Source organism: Eurosta solidaginis, chromosome 1 (assembly GCF_040869045.1).
Source record: "Eurosta solidaginis isolate ZX-2024a chromosome 1, ASM4086904v1, whole genome shotgun sequence".
In the NCBI taxonomy this organism is placed as follows: Eukaryota; Metazoa; Arthropoda; class Insecta; order Diptera; family Tephritidae; genus Eurosta; species Eurosta solidaginis.
In genome coordinates this window covers 7,221,792-7,235,643 of record NC_090319.1, presented here as the reverse complement: position 1 = coordinate 7,235,643, position 13,852 = coordinate 7,221,792, and the positions used below count along the sequence as shown (strand labels likewise).

Here is a 13,852-nt window from a genome sequence, read left to right as displayed (position 1 = left end):
CCTAACCTAACCTGTTTGAAAATTAAAACCTCAAAAAATTTCCCAGATAAATGGTACACATCAAGCTCTAAAATGCCAAAGTAGAGGACGATTTGGCTTTAGAACCGAAAGAGGGGAAAAAATATGCGTTGTCAAATGATTAGAAAAAAATCTATTTTATTTTGCGCCGTAGTTTATAAAATCGATCCAGTTGAAAACGTTTCGAGGTAGCAAAAAGTTTCGCAGCCAAATATTGTCACACAATATGTGCTCTTCATGGGTGAGATGGACCTAAGCGATATGTTGGATGCACTCTTTTTGAGTTGTCAAAGACTTTCTATAAGAGGCACGTTATTGAAAACCTAGTGCCCGCCAAAAATCGCTATAAGAACTCAAGGCGGAAATAGTAGGTCCCGATAAATTCTAGTTTTCTTACAACTTATAGGAAAAACATCACAACAGCAACAGTCCGGTTCCAAGAAGACAGTGGAAAGGCAGTACTAAAAGACTCATACCAGATGTTCAGTATGATGATGGTGACCATTTCCCATTACCAATTGAGATAAAAGAAAGTTGCAAATATTGCAATAACAGGGATGTATTTCCTAGAATGTATTGTAAGAAATGTAATGTTGCTTTTTTAATCAACAAAACACAAATAATGCAAAAAACTATAAATAAGTGAAACATTTCAAACTGCCAAATATGTTTAAATTTCATGTATTAAATCACAACTCGTACTACCGACTGAGACGCATTTATCAAAACACTTTTAATACAAGGTTATTTTTGATACCATTTCTATTAAAAAGTCAGTTTGATTTTTTCTACAGATCCTTCTTAATTTGGGAAGGAGTGGGTTTAATAAAGTAAAACCAAAATACACGAGAGGGAAAAAACAAATAATTTGTAAGATGGTAAATATTCATCTTCCTATGACTTTTTCATACCGATTAAAATATCACTTCGTGCCCAGAAAAAAGCGGGATCTGTTTACGCGAATAACGCACGTATAAGCAAGCTGTCACGAATAGCTCAATTATATTTGTATATATGAAAACGAATGCAAAGGAAACTTAGTTAATAATTAATAACTTTGTTCTATATATATTGAATACGTGTGCTATGGCCTCTTCTGTGGAATGCAATGGTAAGCACACTGCTTTTGTGGAACTTGAGGTGGTACTTAATGCACTGGCTTCCCCGAGTTCCTAAGTTTTTTTATGCTCCATAGTAACAAAATCAATGCCAGCACACGAAAGAAACAACAATATCTGCAAGATGGGTAGATAGGAGCGTTAGTATTCAGTATCAGAAAGTGATCATAAGATCAGTTGACGTTATGGCCGTTGACCTTTTGTCACCCCTCCGAACCTTAAGCCCATTTTCTTAGATTCATTCTTAGATCCATAGTAGGTATACGTATGTTCATGTTTATTGGGAGGTATAGGTGTAACAATTTGTCTGCAGTTACAAATTTCCTGCAGGGAGTTGTAATCTTTTGACTCGTGGTAAAATTATTTCATAATGTTTGTATAGGTATGCTCTTTCTCTGCTGTAACTTATATCAGTACTAAGACAACAGGATAACGGTATAATAGATAAAAATTACCATCATGACTGTAATACACAAAATAGCAATCAATTCCTTGAGGCACAGCATACATACATACATAGGCGATGCAAAAGAGTGTGCATATTATGGTGTTTCTTATTCAGATGAAATTCTAAGTTTGTCCCATCTGAATGTCTTAATAGAAAGCTGTTGAGTCGAACAAAAAATAAAAAGGCTTAATTAGCTTGATATATCTACTTGACTACTTGATAATAAGGACATAATCAGATCCGAATTCGGCCTTCTAGTTTTGAAGACAAATACCTCCACAGTTTGTTATTTTTGTAAAATGTAGTTATATTTTAAAAGTTATTTCATATTAAACTATTATACATAGAAAATATGTTACTATGTTTTTGTCCTTGAGTTAACAGGTATTTAGCAAAATTGATCGCATGTTTATTCAACCGAGTTTTTCATTAGGAAAACAAATTTGCGCTCACATGACATATAGGTAAACGGCGAATAATTTTCCGAAGCTCCCCGAAGTTCGCTTAGGGTGATAATAATTATTGTTAGTTAGCAGAGCAGAGGTAGACTGCCACCGTGGTGTGATGGTAACGTGCTATACCAACCACACCCAAAATCATGAGTTCAAGGCCTCGAAAAGCAATATCAAAATCTTTAGGAAGATGTGGTTTCATTTAGAAAGAAAAGTTTTTAGCGGGGTAGCCCCGGCAAATATTATATTTATGTTTGTTTTTTAACAGAGCTGTGATTTACATTTGATTAACTTTTTTTTTGTTGATTTAACTAAACCTCAATTCAGAATGAAGAATTTGTGCGAAGTTAATTCAACAGCTATTTACAATGGATACAAATTGAGTGGACGCGTACTTCGCTATTCGTAATTACCAGTTTCTTTCTTTCAGTGTATTAATTGACTTTATGGAGGTTAATAATTATTTTTAGTTAAATAACTCTTTTCGGTGCCTGAAATAAGGCGCGAATTGCCCAAATGTCATATAAAATGAGATAACTGCTTTTTTATCTTTTTTTTTATAGAATAGTTTGACTTAAACTGCCGTTTTGCTTTAAAATCTTGTGTTCAGTAAAATTTTATTATAATGTTATTTTAATGTTTAATATATAACATTTCTATGTACAATGAAATTTCAGAGTACAAAAAGCAGTAATATTTCTTTTATTCTACTTTCTTGCCTTGGAAAATTGATTTACTGTGCTTTTTTTTTTTTTTTTTGTGGGGAAATTTAAAATATTTGAAGCACATACAAAACTTATGTCTTTAAATTTCAATGATTCATTTTTTAATTTACCCTACGTAATTTTCTTTTCTATGTCAGAGATGCTTTTTTATTTACGTATAGACTTAAAAAACTGGACGCAAGATCTTTATAATGCCTTAATTCCATACGGCAATCCATAAATTTAACGGTGCCGCCCTTTTTCAATGTTATAGTCATGTTGCAACATGTCCAACGTGGATGCCAGAAGTTTATTTCCATCAAAATTCCTGAAAGCCAGTAAGTGCAGTGAGAGTATAACCTAAATGCGTATCTTGATCCGAGGTATTTTAACAATATTTTCAACTTATGCCAAAATCACTCAGCTCTAATATTTTAGACTAAAAATGGCCATAGCAAGAAATATTCCAATTATATATTGTTTAAAAATGTAGTTGTATAACGTTATCAACATTCTTAACAGATAAAAAATTAGTTTATCTACCACCAAATTTCATCAGACTCGAAAACTCGCCCTTCTTTTCAAATTTCTAACTAGGCCGTTTTACAGAATGAGCTCATTCAGTTTGGTTGTGAAGAAAATTCCTAGGGACAAGCCCATACGGACCGGCCAGTTCAACCTAACCTAAGTCTGAAAAGCATGTTGAATTGCATTCTAAATTTTATATTTATTTATTACTTATAAAGAATGAGATTTTTAAGCAGGACGAAGAAAAAAATGTTTACCTCAAAATTAAACACTCTAATGTACATATATATATATAAATCAACGCATTTGCAAATAAAGCAAAAAAAAACGAACCAGGTGATAATGACAAGTTGCGCAAAGCAGCTTATATTGTACTTATGTATGTAAGTATTTCAGATAAATCTAAAAACTCTCATTGTTTACTTTGCCCATGGCTATGCTTGTCATACATAAAAAGGAAATGTAAAACTGTTGCATATTTTACGGCGATTTGCCATATGATGAGTAATTGCTTTGTGATCGTGTATGTACGTGACACTCAAATAAAATTAAGAGAATTAAGAACAGCTGCGGAAAACAAATTTAGGATTGGCTGCGTAAATCTTGAGCAAAATGTTTAAGACTCCCGCAATGGCGAGCTTTTTTTTGGAAGAATTTAAGGCCAAATAGGGGGCGTTATATAGTGAATCAAAATACTATGTATGTATGTACATTAAAAACAGCTGATTTCAAAAATGATTCATGTTTTGAGATCGCCTTGTTAAGTAAATATGTATGCACTAATGTTTGACTTCACCTACAAATATTTCGGTGTTTTAATTGATTTTGCACGCACGCATATTTTCAAACATAATGATGTGGATTGGTGCGTGTTCTAATTGCCCAAAAAAGGCTTTAGAATGCACATAGCCATAAGTTATTTTACCCCCAAACCTCATGGCGTATCTATCACGTTTGCAATCATATTCGACTTCATTATTTAGAGTGCCAAAAAAAAATATGCACTCGGGTTTGTTCATATGCACGCTATACACATACATAAATATATGAATGTATGTGTGTATATGTGAGCGATTTATACCTGAGAAAATTCCAATAATTGTAATATGTGATCTGCATCTGTTCACATTATACATATTACCGAATTGCGTATGCAATATTAAGCACCAAACTTAATGAGCAAATGTTCCCTTTTATTATAAGACTGGGCAATTAGTTTTGCGAAATAAGTTAACTCTATAATGAAGGTGTATTTTTGTTTTTTTTTTGTGGTCTTTGACATTTTATGAACAAATATTTTCTCCGACTCCACTCATATTTAAAGTTTTCCGTAAAATACTTAGGTACTTTAACCCTCCAGCTACCTCTAAAACTCCAGTTTACGCCAACTTTCTAAAAACCAAGCGAGAGGAGGCCTCATAAATATGATCATATGATGACATGATGAAAAATTTTAGCGTTGAGCCAAGAGTGTTCAGCAAGCAAAGCAACTTCAGAGCAGATATGATATTTTACTTTGGAAAAATTTTCGTTTAAATTAAATTTAAATATAATCATAACGTCTCTGGCTGTTCCCTTTGTAAATTAGTATGGTCGCTTTTTCTTTCATGGACGTTTCGTCTAATCATTTCTTAATTATCCGCACATTAAGTAGTTTGGATTTTTTTGATTGCAACAACAAATTACGTCCGCGGTATACTCCGGTCGGTGTGTCGAGCCTTTGTATGTCTTCGATTAACGCTGACGTCGAAATGCCTCACCTTTAAGTGCTTTCATTCCAAGATACCTTCCTACATGGTTTCGCAATATGCTACCCCATTTGATATGCCTATTGTCAAAAATCCGCTGCAATCCTAATCCTGTATATAATGCATAAAAATGACTCCGATAAGAGTCGTATAAGGAGTTAATTATGAGATGTTGCGCTCACAATAGAAGTCTGATTGGACTCCCATTTTGGCTCACATAACGTATGAAATAAGGCTCATATCGGACGACCATTGTAAGAGGAGAAAAACACTCATTTCAGGCTCTTAAACGAGCTCATAACTAGTGTAAGCGATCTTACTTAGTTCTCCTTTGTGACACTTTTTTACTTCGAATGTATGCTGAGATAAGATTTGGATTCGATAAGTACCCAACCTTTTTTCCAAAATCACTCAGTCTAAATATTGCAACATTAAAAAAGTAATTAAGCCAAATGATGCAAAATAAGTTTGAAGTTTTATCGCTTTCGGTCATCATTTAGAGTTGGAATTATTGCGTTTCCAAAAATGCAGTTTTGAATTTATATTTGTTTCTTTAGAGAGGAAACTATTAGAAGTTAAAAATACATAATATTAACAAGTAAGGAAGGCTAAGTTCGGGTGTAACCGAACATTACATACTCAGCTTATAGCTTTGAAGACAAAATAAGGGAAAATCACCATGTAGGAAAATGAACCTAGGGTAACCCTGGAATGTGTTTGTATGACATGAATATCAAATGGTAGGTATTAAAGAGTATTTTAAAAGGGAGTGGGCCATAGTTCTATAGGTGGACGCCTTTTCGAGATATCGCCATAAAGGTCGACCAGGGGTGACTCTAGAATTTGTTTGTACGATATGGGTATGAAATGAATGGTGTTAAGGAGTATTTTAAAAGGGAGGTGGACGCCTTTTCGAGATATCTATTTTACAAATTTTCTTCTAAAGTTATATTTTGCGTCAATAAACCAATCAAATTACCATGTTTCATCCCTTTTTTCGTATTTGGTATGGAATTATGGCATTTTTTTCATTTTTCGTAATTTTCGATATCGAAAAAATGGGTGTGGTCATAGTCGGATTTCGGCCATTTTTTATACCAAGGTAATGTGAGTTCAGATAAGTACGTGAACTAAGTGTAGTAAAGATATATCGATTTTTGCTCAAGTTAACGGCCGAGCGGAAGGACAGACGGTAGACTGTGTATAAAAACTGGTCGTGGCTTCAACCGATTTCGCCCATTTTGAGAGAAAGCAGTTATCGTCAAAGAATCTATGCTCCTACCAAATTTCACAAGGATTGGTAAATTTTTGTTCGACTTATGGCATTAAAAGTATTCTAGACACATTAAATGAAAAAGGGCGGAGCCACGCCCATTTTGAAATTTTCTTTTAGTTTTGTATTTTGTTGCGCCATATCATTACTGGAGTTGAATGTTGACATAATTTATTTATATACTGTAAAGATATTAAATTTTTTGTTAAAATTTGACTTTTAAACTTTTTTTTAATTATGCTAATTTTAATTTACCACATATATAGTAATAGTAGTAACGTTCCTGCCAAATTTCATCATGATATCGTCAACGACTGCCAAATTACAGCTTGCAAAACTTTTAAATTACCTTCTTTGAAAAGTGGGCGGTGCCACGCCCATTGTCCAAAATTTTACTAATTTTCTATTCTGAGTCATAAGGTCAACCCACCTACCAAGTTTCATCGCTTTATTCTTCTTTGGTAATGAATTATCGCATTTTTTTAGTTTTTCGAAATTTTCGATATCGAAAAATTGGGCGTGGTTATATTCCTATATCATTCATTTTAAACAGCTATCTGGGATGAGTGCCCAGGAACCTACATACCAAATTTCATCAGGATACCTCAAAATTTACTCAAGTTATCGTGTTAATGGACAGACGGGCATGGCTCAATCAAATCTTTTTTCGATACTGATGATATATGGAAGTCTAAATCTATCTCGTTTCCTTTATACCTGTACAACCAATCAAAGTTAGTATACTCTGTGTGCAAAGCACGCTGAGTATAAAAAATTTACAAACATAAAAAATGCAATGTTCATCATACGCCATGTCAAACCTGTAAGAAATCCAAGCTCCGTAACTTTATAATACTTAACCCCACCATAAACAAGTTTTTTATTGGCATTGAATAAAAGATATTTTCCTACTTAAAGAATAGCTCGTCCAATAAAGTATCCTTAGAAATATTGCCAAAATATTACAGAGTATTAGGAAAACTGAAATTTTCTAGCATATTTTCATTTCGACGAGCCATTCCAAACCCAACATTTCCAAAATTTTTTCAGGCCAATGCTTTGAGTCTAGAAATCATAGTAAATGTAGAGAATATTCCACGTTTTCTAGACCAAATATACTACACTCAGAGAATGCCCAAATTAACCAAGAAATTTTCTTTCGATCTGATTATGCATCTAGCGCCAAAAGTTAAATATAAAATCTGTATTTTAACCATAGCTCAGACAAACGATTTCTTCAAACAATGGTAGTCTCTTATCATTTTCGTTCAGCCTTTACGTTTCCTATGCCGCTATTACGGTTTACAACTCAACTTGTCGGTTGAAGTTGCCTAGTCTAACAACTTTGCATGGCATTACCGTTTACAACCTTGTGTTGACGTAGTTGGCAAAGATATCAAAATCTGACAACTGATTACTAGCAGTTGTCTCAGAAAATTTTGCTGTTTTTTGGAAAAAAAAGGTCACATTTTACAAGACGGTGCACCACCTAATTTTTATCAAATCTTATCAAAGGTTTTTAGAATTTGAAAGCGAAAATTAAAAATTTTACTTCTGTCAAAAGATGTAAGCAAAAAATCGGTTCAAATTTTCAAATGGTTGTTGTATTTTGCCTGATTTGTTGGGCACACACACACTAATGTAGAAAAGTGCTGGACCCATTGAGGGTTATTGTTATAAATTGCGGCCGAAGGCCTCCACCGCGGAAAGGGGTTCTGTGCAAAAAAACTATGCATCGGGCCTTATATTTCGGATCCTCTCGGGCCATTTTATGCGTAAAAAATTAAAATTACTATGTTTTTCTAAGAAGAAGGAAACAAACATTTACTGGCATATTGCGATGGATCCATTTCGAAAACCGCCAACGTAATCATCATCAGGCAATTTCGTAATGTTATCAAAGGTTTCACCGAGATTCGAACCGCGAATCAAACGGTGAAACTGCAGTTGCCTTAACCACTAGGCTATCCTGCTGGTATTTGTTTTCATGCTTATTATTTATAAGCCGATGTTAAGCTCATGAATTCTTAATAATAAGTATAAATTAAAAAAAAAAAATGATTACCCGCTAACCTTTTTTTAATTAATTTAAACAAACTATCATCAGCAATTTGGAATACATTTATAGAAAAAACAAGGTTTCAAGAAGGACTACATTGAGAAACTGTTTGACCTTATGGGGCAACATCCCGCAGTTGGACGAGGAAAGCCGCAGTTCGGATGCAGGCAAAATGGGTGAAATTATGCATACATGAGTTCCAAATACATACAATTTTAAATCGAAAGTGTGATTGGCGCTTTCTCTGTGTAGTTACATTTAGCCTATAAAAGGTTTCCATTCTTTCTATGGATACTAGACTGAGATAATCGCCCTAATATTTCCGTTCAAAACTAAATGGCATTGAGTGCAGAAATTGTAAAAATGACAAATGTATTTATTTGTTGCGTGTAGAAAGTTTTGACAGCATAAAGGAAAACTGTCTACATTTTTGATAGTTTCTGAAGAGAAAGAATAGCCCTAATGAATTTTTTTGTAAACAATTTGGAAAATACTCGTTCTCGTGGGGCAAGTTACTGATCAGTTTTAAAAAATTAATACAGCCAATACAAATTAAAAAATGTACGACGGAGTCCTGATGCTTGAAAGATGCAGAAAAAAGGAGTAGCGTTTGTTAATATATCCACCTTACTCTCTAAATTGATCTTCAAAGCTATATATATGAAGTAAATATCTCAAATTTTTTTGTATTTCGATTTTAGATGAAAATTTGTAGGATTGCTGTGCTTTTGGACCTCAGTTTATATGCCAAAACAACAACAGGTTGCCAAGATACAGGGGCTTGAGTGCTTGATATATATCTTATACGTACATATTGATCGAATCTTTTTATCATTTTATCTTACTAAATCGTATTTATAAGTGATGCTCAAGTCCATTTTTTTCATCGGAAAACTTCAAGCTTTTTTTACTTATACTACAATTTAAAAAAAATTGTTTAAAATGAAAAGTAAGCTATTTTTTTTTTTTACCTTTTACCTTTCATCGCTACGCCTACTTCACACAGAGTCTTATTGAAATAGTTAGTCAAGTTTTCTGCATTAAAACCCTAATTGAACTCAATCTTCCATACAAAATATATATTCTTAATTATCTCATTATTGCTTTATTGAATACCTAATGGCGTAAAAAGTCTAGGCGGTTTTGCCTGGCTGTTCCGATGTTATTATCAATGTCAAATTCTAATCAAAAATTATATTTACAACATTTGCTGCAAAAGGTAGTATGTCTTTTTTTTATGTAGGTAAATATTTGGTTAGTGCAACATCTGAGAATAGTTTCTGTGTGATGTTCGTCATTTGGACGTTCCATCCTGACACACTTTTTTGGGTATAAAAATTATAATAGGCATTGGATATACAATTTTACTTTGTCATAAATGACATTCATCTATCCAAATCAATCGCAAATATTTTCAATTAGCGATAAGCAGCCACTTTATGGCGACCTTAAGTTGCTGTTCGGACGTTCTGGAAATGTGCCAGATAATTAAGGTGATATAATATTTTATTAGAATTAGCGCTGCATGTTCTAGGAGTGGTTCCTCAAAGAATATTTAATGATTAAAAATTGTATCAATTTTATTTCTGCGGTGATGTATTTTGTTGGTCAAAAATGAAATTGAACCTCATTCGGATGTTCCACTTTTTTTCGTAGTACACACTTAAATTTAAATGTTATTGTAAATGTACAAATTTATGTCGAACGTTGCATTAGTTCTTGTAGAACTAACGTTTCAACTTCACCAGTGATATACGAGTATATATTATTATGCAATGGAAGAATCGAAAATATAGTACACTTGGGATATTTTACCCCTTTACAGAGTTTTATAACGATTTCAGCCCGCTATTTCAGTATCGTATCTCCTATACATTGTGTCGTTTTTATAAAACAACTTGAAAAATAACTTAGTTGGGGGATGTTCCATCGTCACGGGTGCGCATTATTTCATTTTTGTTGAAGTATTCTGATGAAACCAGCTGGGTATTTCTGGGGTGGCTTTCCGTAATTCGATAGTCGACACTCGTTGATTGATATTCAAGTCGATATCGAACGCTCGATGATGCCACTTTAGTTCCCGTATCTTGGTATGATCTCTTTCGTTTGCAGATTTCAAAGGGTGTTTAGAAAGCTTTTTGGAGCTACCAAAATATCTTCTTTTATAAATAGCGTTTGTTTCTTAATCCCTGATGAAGAAATCATTCCCTAAACAATCACCAAATCATAAATCTATAGCATATATTATTACAATTATTTCTGCGTATTTGTCATTGTTAAATAAATCCTGTACAATAAATCAATTAGAATATAATTAAAAATCTGTATTCTGCTAGGAAGATTGAATTCAATGAGGCTTTACTTCAGAAAAGTTTACCTATTATTTCATTGTGAAATTGGCATTAGGGTGATTGAAGGTTTTCACAACATTTGTATCCAGTTAACAATCTCTGCATCAAGGTTCACTTTCTCGTGAAGCTTCCCTTAGGCAGCTTATATTGAACGTTTTTATAGAAACAATTTTAATTGGGGTAATAAAAACATTGGCATAAAAACGTACCACTTAAAAGTTCGAGCATGAAAAGTTGAAACATGTTTTTCAAGAGCACATGCGTTTCACTAGGGAACATGCTACTGTGTGTGCATTTCATGAACAATTCAATACCAAGGCAGTTATACTTTGTAACCATTACTTTTAAGTAAGCTCAAAAAAAAAGTACTACTTTTGTTTATTTTGCTATGCAGCCTTGTAATTATGAAATAAACTTATTCGAAAATTGTAGAAACAGGCGTGCCAAGGGCTCTACTATAATCCTATATAACACTTAGGGGTGTTAAAAGTAGATAATATAAGTTTGATATCCAAATGTTAACTATCACCAAAAGCAGTTTTTTTTTTTTTTGAAATTTAATATTAATACTAATTTCTTATTATTATTCAGTTTTCAATTTTTAGAATATATAGTTCATATTCGTATTGAGTCAAATTGTTTGAGCATAGCATTTTGTATCCATATTGAATAGCAAACTTAGTAGTATATCTAGGCGAATAAGTTTCGAACAAATATTTGCATTATATTCTCAACGCACCTGTTGCTTTGTGTTTTTTTTTTTTTTTTTTGTGTTTTGCAGTTGTGAGTTTCACAAAAGAATTTCAAAAATAACAGTCACTTGACTTCAACGTTTCAACGAGTAATTTAAATTATTTGATGCTTATTTTATGTAGTAGATTATGCAACTATATCGCCTCAGCACACTTATTTGAATGAAACGCAATGCAACAGGATACGCGTTTTTATATGCAACAAACACAACTTGGATGATGGAAGGAATTACGCATTATTCCGATTGGTTCGCATTTCCAGCGGCGATTTTTTTATGTTTGCCATTATAGCTTTGAAGTTATTTATTTATGTATGTATGGGTATGGTGTGGCTTGTAGTTGCTCATACGCCCTCGGTGTTAAAATCGTTCCGTTTAGTACACACTTTAAAATATACATATGTATGTCCATGTATACATACATACACTAAACATAATGTCGAATGTCGAGCTTCATTGGAGCACATAGCTGTGTATGTGTGCATGCATTGATGTATGTATATGTGCGTATATTTCTTTGTTAAGTTTAACTTAGAAATTTTAGCTGTCGTATGGTTACACTACACCCGTTAACTTTGATATTACTCTAGGTGTATCGGTGTGCATTATTGAAGCTTTAGTTACTTTATAATCACCATTGTTGTTTGTGTAGTAATATTTTGTATGCACATATGCCATTTGTTAGCGATGATATGCACGAGTTTTCGTCATCATAATCAATTTATTGTTTCATAAGTTTTTACATACTTTTTATGCTTTTAATTATCTGTGGAGGAAAATGCCTGTTTTTTATGGAAACTACAAAGAAATGCTCGTAAATTTGATTTTTATTAGATATTTAATCTTAAAAGATATAATAAACAAGTAAAGGTGTCTAAGTTCGGGTGTAACCGAACATTATATACTCAGCGTGAGCTTCAATTGCACATTTCATTTCAGATAAATTATCTTTCTACATAACACGTGGCACCGCCCGTTTAAAAAAAAATGTCTCCCCATTTCCTCTTACAATAAAACTTGATAAGTGAAATATCATTGATTCAAAACTATTTTTTGTTAAGTTATAGCTTATTATTATAGTCTACGACCTTTTTAAACCTTTTAAATTTGTTTTATATCTAAGTTGCCATGATCTTTAACCGATCCTGTCCATTTTTACTGGAAATATTTCCTGCTGTAAGGAAAATATGTGTACCCAATTTTGTTACGTTATGTAAATTTTTCTTCGAGATATGGCTCCCGAAACATAGAAAATTGCTTAGTCGTAAAAGGGGTGGTGCCACGACCATTTCTTAAAATTTGAAGTTTTTCCTATTTATTGTTATAAATCCACTTGGGAAATGAAATACCATTGTTATAAAGCTCTTTTTTCAAAGATATAGCTTATTTTATTCGTCCACGACCCTTTTACAAATCTTTTATATAAAAGTGGGCGTGGTCCTTAACCGATTTCGTTAGTTTTTCTTCAAAGCACTCCTTATAGTAAAGGCAACCTCTCTGCCGAACTTTGTTACGATAGGTTTAACGATTTTTGATTTATGATTAATAATATTTGTAAAATTGATTTTATCACAAGTGGGCGGTGCCACGCCCATTAAAAAATTTTTTTCAAATTTTTACCTAGAGTCTCAATATCAGTACACACGCCAAATTTCAACATTCTAGGTGTATTATTTACTAAAAAAGTGGGCGTGGTTATCATCCGATTTCGCTCATTTTCAATACCAATCTATTCTGGGTCCATATAAGCTCGTGTACTAAATTTGGTGAAGATATCTCAATATTTACTAAAGTTATCGTGTTAACGGACAGACGGACGGACGGACAGGGCTCAATCAAATTTTTTTTCGACACTGATTTTGATATATATGGAAGTCTATATCTATCTCGATTCCTTTATACACGCACAACCAACCGTTATCCAATCAAAGTTAATATACTCTGTGTGCAAAGCACGCTGAGTATAAAAAACGTATTAAACGAGATACATGTGTATGTATGTATAACCAAAAAAAAAAATACCCGAAATTTTTGTATTGAATTTTCCCGACAGATGGGAACAAATTTATGTGTACTTCTATAATTACTTATAACGAGACGAGAGGGCCGGGCGGAATGGGGGGATTCCCCCGGGCCCGGGGTTTCTCAGGTTTAATTCAGGAGAGTATTTAGTTGTAGTATTTAGTCCATGTGAAAATTTTAAGTCGAATTTCAAAAGCAACGAATATTGATAATGACTTTTTGCCTGGGCCTGAGGAGACAATAAAAACATCAAACAAAAATTTATGTTTACATGAATCCGAAATCGTAAAGTTTTCGTGGTGACTCTGATGAAGGTTCATCTTCAAAAAGCCCTCCAACAATACCATCAGCTCTGTATCAAAGTCCAGATTATTTAAACG

General features: G+C 33.1%; 1 protein-coding gene across 2 annotated transcripts in view; it reads right to left on the bottom strand.

The window, feature by feature from the left end:
* The window catches only part of Ms (Myosuppressin), a 43,729-nt gene that overhangs the window by 16,516 nt on the left and 13,361 nt on the right, over positions 1 to 13,852 (bottom strand). The window contains exon 1 of one of the 2 annotated variants that reach the window (XM_067763883.1): positions 11,439 to 11,599. The exons of the other annotated variant lie outside the window; for it this stretch is intronic. The gene's annotated coding sequence lies outside the window, so the exon portion shown is untranslated. Of the gene's footprint in view, positions 1 to 11,438; positions 11,600 to 13,852 lie in introns of those variants that run through there. 2 annotated transcript variants of the gene reach the window in all.